The sequence below is a fragment of the Rattus rattus genome, chromosome 5 (assembly GCF_011064425.1).
Source record: "Rattus rattus isolate New Zealand chromosome 5, Rrattus_CSIRO_v1, whole genome shotgun sequence".
In the NCBI taxonomy this organism is placed as follows: domain Eukaryota; kingdom Metazoa; phylum Chordata; class Mammalia; order Rodentia; family Muridae; genus Rattus; species Rattus rattus.
The window spans coordinates 71,405,427-71,413,133 of NC_046158.1; positions in this window are offsets into that span (position 1 = coordinate 71,405,427).

Consider the following 7,707-nt stretch of genomic DNA (forward strand, 5'->3'; position numbering starts at 1 on the left):
CCTGGGTAGACTTGGCCGGCAGTCTGGATTTTTTTTTCTGTTGATTCTTTGTGAGTTTCACATCATGTACCCCAGTTCCACTCATCTCCTTGTCCCTTCCTATCCTCTCCCTGCTCTTGCAACCTCCCCTCAAAAAGAAAATAAAACACAACAAAACAAAAGCATAAAATAATCCTGTAGAAGCTGCAGTGTATCACAGTGCATTCCACAGTATACCCTTTTGTCCACACATCTTAAGGTAGATGTTGAGGTGGCCTGGGTCACCACCAAGGCAAGGTCTCCAAGCACTGTCCTGGCTAGCTCAGCCAATGCTGCAGCCAGTAAGGGGCAGGGTCAGCTCCTCTGCTCTCCTGTGTTTGAGGCTGGCTCAGCAGAACCCATTTGACCAGAGACAGCCCCATGTGCTTGCTTGTCCAGGTTGCCTCTGGATGTCCAAGAGGATCTGCACTTGGAGTGCTGCAACTGGAGAGGGGCTAGCTCTCAGACCTCAAAACCTGATTTGGGTCCATAGCTCTCTGACAGCCTCAGGTAAGAGGGGAGGCAGTGCTCCCCTACCATGCCAATCCCCAGCAGGTGAGTAGTGACCAGCTTCTCCATACTCATGCCCTGGGGCTTGGCTTACCACCAGGCCAACTCTACTATCCTGTCTAGCAAGGTGTAGGGCCCATTCCCAAGTGTAGCCCATTTTAAATGTTTGTCATGACACATATTTGTTTGTGCACTATGTTAACTTCAATGCTATAGAATCAAAGTTGAATAGCTTCAACAGAGGCCTCCTGGCTTGCCAAGCCTAAAAATCTTAGGCTGGGCCTTGACATTGGCTTACCAACTGTCAGCTTACCTCTGCAGTAAAGATGTTGGGAGGGAGGAGGCTTGGGTGTATGGAAAACCAGATGCCTCACCTACCTCACTGTTCAGAGCTTTCATGAAAGCAGAAGGTCTTCAGGGGATGCAGTGACTTAAAGGAAGCAGGAAGCCCTAGTCTCATGCAAAGTCTTAGCATGGCCAGTCAGGGCTAGAACATCTCAAGAGACCAGTTTGGTCCATTAAAGTTCTATCTCAGGTCAGCTGGAAAGCACCAAGAGAAAGGAGTTGTATGGGAGATGGCTACCTGGCAGCTGGTCTTTGGAATACAAACACTGTTCCGCTGAGTTTAGTTCCAGGGCTGTGCATGCCCCCACCCTCTGGGCTGTCACAGGGATCTCAGCAGGGCTAGGCTGTCCCTGTTTACTCCCACCCCCTTGACCTCTACCAGTGTGGATCCCAGGTTGCTTGTCAGTCAACATCCTGTGGCTCAGGTTGGCCTGGAACTCATTATGTAGCCCAGGTTGGCCTTGAACTCATGGCAATTCTCCTGTCTCAAGCTTCTTGAAACATCTACTCATCTGTCTCCAAGTCTCATCTTACATTTTGTAGAGTTGTCAGAGAAGTACCTTTATGGAGGTACCACAAGAACCACAGAGCTAATGCCGTGTGTTTGCTTGACTTTCAACATAAACTATGCTCATCTGTATTTAAAAAAAAAGGATTTATTTTATTTTAATTGCATTGGGAGGAGGGTGCATGTGCATGTAACTGTGGGTGCCCACAGAGACCAGACATGTTGGAGCCCTGGAGCTGGAGTTACAAGATGTGAGCTGTCTGACAGACACGAGTGCTGGGAACCAAACTCAGGTCTTCTAGAAGATCAGAAAGTACTCTTAACAGCTGAGCCATCTCTCCAGTTCCCTCATCTTCATTTATATCCAAGAGGATAAATGAACGCAACATTCTTTTTTTTTTTTTCGGGCTGGGGTGACCTTGGCTTTCAACATGAGCCAAATCCCCAACCCTTTTTTTTTTTTTTTTTTTTTTTTTCAGGGCTGGGGACCGAATCTGGACCTTGCGCCTTCTAGGCAAGGGCTCTACCATTGAGCCAAAACCCCAACCTTGTTGCCAGTCAACATTCTTAACCCAGCTTAATTTTAATTTGTCTGTTCTAGAAAATTTCAAAATGAATTTCATATCCAGTGTCATGGCTGGCAAGTGTCTACTCTGGTCCTCATTCTAGGGCATCCATGTTCTGCTTTTGACCAAGTGCAGGATCTAAGATAGAATGCAGGCCATTCTACTTGAGAAAGAATGCAGGAGTGGTCTGGGGGTGGTCCCAGAACTTCAGGATGGCCAGAGCTGGAGTATGTACATGATGCTGAGTTTAGGTGAGAACTCCTTTGTCTTCTTCAGCTGTTCTCAGGCAGTTTTAGTCCCACCACCCAAATCCAGAGTCAGTGTCTTGAATTAGAGAAGAATCTCCTGTTGCTTAAAATCCAAAGCTTTTTAAGAACATGAGTTTGGGGGAACACTTGGATGAATCACTTGGTTCTCAACTTTGCTTCTGCTTTGTTTTATGGCCTCAGGAAGGCTCCTCTATAATGGGGGTGCTTTGGCTTGGAGAATTCTTGGGTCCAAATGTGACCAGGACATTTGAAGAGATGATAGAAAGGCAAGAAGCGGTGAGTTACCTGGGCTGTGCTGGCCGAGCTCTGGGCCAGGGATCTCGAGAAGCTGGGACATGCCCCTCTCCCAGCAGAAAGGTGACGAGAGTTAGAGGATCCCTTTGCTCTTATATCAGCCACTTGCCCTGAAGGATCACTGAGTCCAGCATCTCCATCAATGTGCTGGGAAGGACCTTGCCTAAGCTTGTGAAGGGCAAAGACAGTAGCAGGACTAACCTGAGACTCCTGGCTCTTATATGGGAGGAACGAACAGATGGACAGAATCCTCCCCAAGTTCCTTGTGGCCATCACTTGGCTGTAGCCACATGGATAATCACAAAGCCCTTGATGTCTGGGAACTGTGAGCTGACAAGGTCCACCTGCAGCTGCCTTGGGCCGCTCTTGGAGGGGGTTATGTTGAATTGGATCAAGGCCCTCTCCTGAGGCTTCAAGCTGGGCACCCTTGAGACAAGAGCAGGAGAAAAGGCCATCAGTCAGTCCTCTTTCCTTGAGTCTGGCCTGCCAGGCTGTGCACCCCAGATCCCCAGGACCTACACAATCAACACTTCCTCTGTTTATCATGGTATTCCTCCCCTGCAGCCACGTTAGTCTCCTCCCTCACTGGCTCTGAGCACACCTCATACTTCCCTCCTTGACTTTTGGCTCTAACATTCCTTCCATCTTGCCGCCCTTTCTTTTCCCAACATACCAGAGGCCCAGAACCTGAATTCTCTTATTAAGGAGACCTTCCCTTTGAATAAGAGACCTCTGCCTGGGAACCCTGTCTTCTTTCTCCAAACCAGAAAATCTCCTCATATTATTGTTTAGGAACCAGTCCATGTAGTGGCACTAGAACTTCTCCCCACCTTCATCCTAACTTCACCCATGGGCTGTCTCTTGGTATTTTAGGACCGTAGAGAGACTCATCCCTCATTTTCTCTCATGGGAACAGCCATCTTAGGTATCCCTAACAACCCACATCACCAGAGCACAGATCAGTGTGACCAAGGGCTGTATGAATGGAGTAAATGAATGCACAAATGAATGTGTGGGTCAATGACGGAGCAAATTTAACAATGGTTGGTTAGATGGCCAAACCAGTCAAAACTGAGCTGAGGGAATATAAAACTGAGAATATGAATCAAAGAGTGGGTAATGAATGAAGAATACAGCACATGGGGATGCAGAGTTGACTCAGAGGCTAAGAGCACCAGCTGCTTTCTAGAGAAAGAGGGTTTGATTCCCAGCATTGACGTGACTGCTCACAACCAAATGGAACTCGAGATCCATGGGATCCTGGTTCGTTCTTCTGGATTCTTTTCTGAGGATCAGGCACAAACATGGCACACAGGCATGCACGCAGGCCCAATGCCCTTATATATAAGTAAAAATAAATAGACAAAGGCAGCAAGCAACATGAAGCAAGTGGGTAAAGACTGGAAACAGTAGTAGTATGGGTGAATGACAGATCTGCTGCGTTAGTGAAGAAATGGTGACATGGGCAAAGACTGATGTTGTTGGCAGTAGGTATAACCCTGAAGCCCAGAGTCCCTCCTGCTACCTTCTCAGTACCTGTTTCTTGGTCTGGCCTGACTTTGTCATTCAATAGTCCATCACTTACTCAACACTGAGCTGTCCTTGGAGAAGGCCACTGCCCTCTACCATCAGCACACAGTCCTTTACGCTTTCCGAGAGGGGGTTGATCACCAAGACTTCCACAGCAACTGCTACTCCTACCACCGCTGGCCCCAGCACCTGGAGAAGCAGCACCCACAAGTTACCCAACATCCTCCTCAACCCCATCTTCCTGGAGCCCATGTTCTGGCTAGAGCAGAGAATGTGGGCTTAGCCATATTCATCCTCTGCTTCCACATACCCCGTTAGGCTGCCACAATTGTCCCAACCCTTGAGAGATGAAGCTGGTGCCCCAAGCTCAGACCCCAGGTTTAGATGCTCTCCTCCAGCTCTGCCAGCAACAGGGTGGTAGATGTGGACAGGAGTTACCTTGATGGTGATGAAGTCCTCCAGGGTGATGTCCTTCTCCACCAGGAGCTTCTCTCCTTTACTGACAAGGCACATGGCAGCCAACAGGATCTTCTTGTCTTCTGTCAGGTCTTCTTTGTACTGAGAGTAAGATATTGTGACTGGGATCTTCTTCTCTGAAAGGTAGAGCAGTTAAGGGTGCTAAACTCAAGGGTCAGAGAAGGTGTTTTCTTATCTAAAGGCACACAGCAAGAAAGACCCCACAGACACCTGGATTCAAATCCAGGCCAGTTAGTACCACAAGTCTCTGGAAGAGTGCCTAGACATTTACACAAACTCTTCATACTTATCCAAGATGGTAATGCTTGATACACCATCTGTCCATCCCACTTGGAATTTATTCACCCTTTATTGCATGCTTATTGTGAATTGGGTCCAGAGAAGAGCGAGATCAAACAAGGGCCTTCAACTTCCAAGCTCGTGGGGGCCACTCCCTTGTGATGTCTCCAAATATTGCTTGGCCATGAATGGTTGGCTTCAGTCAGCCCCACCAGCTGTGGGCAGACATCACTCATTTCCCTTGCCAGTACTCTCAAACTTGAATTTCCATGGTCTGGATCTTCTGTGTCTCCCTCACCAACCACACACACCTTGTGTAGGCATTTTCTTCTTGTGTAGCTTTCTACAAACTGTAGAGAGCTCTTGGTTCTATTTGGATTACCTTGGCCACTATATATCTCATGTGTGTGTGTGCATGCATGTTTATGTATGTGGCCCAGGCTGTAGTAGACTATTGTTCTGCTGATTTATTTTTCCTTCATATCTGACCCCAGAAGCATTTGAGGCTTTACTTAGGAAAAATCCATGAATGTTTCCATTAGCGCAAAGCTTTGCATGTAACATGCTGTTCCTTTATGCCAGGAGGTTGATCTGTGTATTCAGATGCTATAAGGTACATTAATTTTTGTAAACTGTCATGCGTTGCTCAGCTCACTGAGAAGCAGGCTGTAGAAACTTGGTTATCTCCTTCCCCATTTCAGACACAATCATGTTTGTCTCAAAGTGTCCTTCAAGGTCTGTGAACAGGGGGTAGGGAGAACAACAAAATATCCCAAGGGTAAGACACAATGTCTTTGAGAAGAATTGGAAGGCAAACCATTTCCCACATACATCACCACCATTTATCACGCGTTCTGGAAGAGCCTCAAGTGGGAAAGAGAAGCCACACATTCAGCCGTGGGACACCCAGCCACAGAGAGAAAGCTCAGTTGGGCACTGTACTCAGTTTCAACCTCCCCAGTTGGTTTCTGCTGGATGTCTTGAGCATCAGAATTAGCGATGGTGTCTCTATTGGCTGCTATTTGTTCTTTCACTTGGACACTTCACCAGAGGGGACACTACTCTGTCCTGGACTCTCTTGACTGGGTATTCCTGCCAGCCGCCTTAAAGGGGCTTGCCCAGTTGATTTCTGCTGCATGTTTAAAACATTTTTTTAAAGTTTTATTTACTGTATATGGGTGTTTGCACCACTTGCATGCCTGGTGCTGGCCGAGGACAGATGACATCAGATCCCTTGGGTTCCGAGCTACAGATCAGTATGAGCTACCATGTGGGTGCTGGAGAGCAAACCTGGGTCCTCTGGAAGAGCAGACCCTGGTCTTAGCTGCTGAGCCATCTCAGGCCCCTTTGCTGGGATATTTTTGAATGTCCAATTTTGAATGTCCTCTCTATTGTTTACTTAATAAATCCACTCATTTAAACAGAAAGTACACTATTGTAGATTGCTCTCTGAACTACACAAAACAGATGCTAACGTGTTTCCTGGGCTCCCTTATTTCACTGGTGTACTACTAGAAGAATCTTTGTTACAATAATAATAATAATTTTGAAAACAAATTTTTATTAAAGGATTAAAGTGCGCTGGGAACATGGAAGCTTTCAGGGATAAATGCAATCCTTAGAACCGACCCTGGACAGATGTTATAACTATTATGTCCAACTTACAGTAATATCTAATGAACATATATCCATTAGATAGCAGGCATTGTGCCAAATACTTTACATTTATCGTTACTTCTTTCACAGTCATAGGTCTTGGCTCTCCAAGAGTGGTCCTGGGACCAGCATTATCAGAACCAACTGCAAACCCATTGGAATGTAAATCCTTGAGCTCTGTCTTAGAAAACAAATGGATGCCACCAGTGAAATGTTTGGGCAGAGCATTGGCACCAGACCAGACCCCTGAGAAAGGTGGCCCCTCACAATGTGCAGCCCCCCCTAAGTCATGGACTCCAATCACAGTTAAGAAAGACTGAGCCTTTTCCCCAAGAGGTGGCTCTCCACAGCACTTCACAGCTGGAAGTCATAGACAATATTGATACTCATCCAACACAGCAGATACACGTTCTTCTCAAGCTCATATAGAACATTCACCAAGACAGATCATAGTCTGTGTCATCTACAACATATTAATAACTATATAAAATAGAAATAATGCAGTGGGAAATCTAACAAAACAATAACAAAGAGAACTGGAAAACCTAAAATGCTAGGAGATTAAAGGATTTATTACTTTTAAAAAAAGTCTTGCTACTTAACTCAGGCTGGCCATGAACTTATGTTCTTCCTGCTTGAGCCTCCTGACCACTAGAATTATATGTTTGCTCCACATGGCTAGCTCAGTACCCTTCTAAAAGAACACTGGTAAAGAAGAAATAGCAAAATATATTTTTAAATATTTGAACAAAATGAAAATGAAAGTAAAAATGCTTCATGAGGAATGTCAAAAGTAGTGCTGAGAAGAACATTATTACTATGCAGTAGTGAAAAGGGGCAGATTTAAAATCATTAAGCTAAGTGTCCACAGGAAACTAGAAAAATTAAAGCCAATACATACCAGGAAAAGAAAAAAGAATAAAAAGGGCTGGGCCTGGCGGCATGGGTCTGTAATCTTAGCTGCTTGGTGGGCTGAAGTAGGAGGATCACAAGTTCAAAATCCTATAGGATCACTCAAGGCTAGCCTGGGCAAACCAGTGAGACCCTGTCTCAAAATAAAATGAAAGAGTGGAGGGGCAGGGATGGTGTTCAGTGTGAAGTTCCTGCAAAGCAAAACCCCCACATTCAATCTGTAGCATTACAACAACCAACCAGCCAGCCAGTTAACCAATCTACCAACCAGCCAGTCAACCAACCAACCAGACAGTTAACCAACCAGCTAGCCAGCCAGTTAACCAACCAGCCAGCCAGCCAG